Genomic DNA, 748 nt, shown 5'->3' with positions numbered 1-748 from the left:
CAGTAGGTAAATCTTTTGGTAAACTTGAAAATTCTATAGGAATCAATTTCCACGGTAAGTATTGAATAGAATTGTTTTGTTCGTTAACTTGATATTCTATCGCGACAAGATCCTTTTGGCTCGTTGGTTTTGTTTGTTTTTGAGTATATGGTTTATTTAATTGTCTGAATATTTTACATAACTGAACTTTTCTACCACTTCGTTTAGGCATAAGTCTGTACTTACTCAGATTTTATATAAGAAGTATATTTGGAATTCCTTCAGTATCCGATCGAATCTCTAGTAGGATGTTCAGCGCAAATCAGTCCTATCCAAGTTCTGATGATGTATGGAATGTTGATCGAAGTTTCGATTTGTATTAATGATTTGGTAGGATAAGGTAGAGGCCCTAGATCCGGCTTCAGTTCTACCTTTTTAGAAATAGTAAGGATGGATAGAGGCCCTATACAACGGCTTCAGTTCTATCCGGGAAGGTTACGAGTAATTGTGAATACTCTGATTTTGGTAACTTGGATAAGTTTTAGAGGTACTTGGTATATCTTGACTTCACTCACGACACACTCGACAATTCTGATGTTGCTCTCTTAATCTCTTTCTAAACATCCCCCAATGCTACTTCTGGCTCCCTTTTTATATCAGTAAAACTACTTCTGATTGGTCAATGTGACTCCCCTTCTTCAAAAATTCTTAATATATCGATTGATAGCTAACCCTTTTCCGATAATCAATATACCAAGTCGTACTCCGT

This window comes from Cephus cinctus, unplaced genomic scaffold (assembly GCF_000341935.2).
Source record: "Cephus cinctus unplaced genomic scaffold, Ccin1 Ccin1_scaffold0537, whole genome shotgun sequence".
Classification (NCBI taxonomy): Eukaryota; Metazoa; Arthropoda; class Insecta; order Hymenoptera; family Cephidae; genus Cephus; species Cephus cinctus.
The sequence above is the reverse complement of the archived record's forward strand: the minus strand, read 5'-3'. Positions refer to the sequence as shown.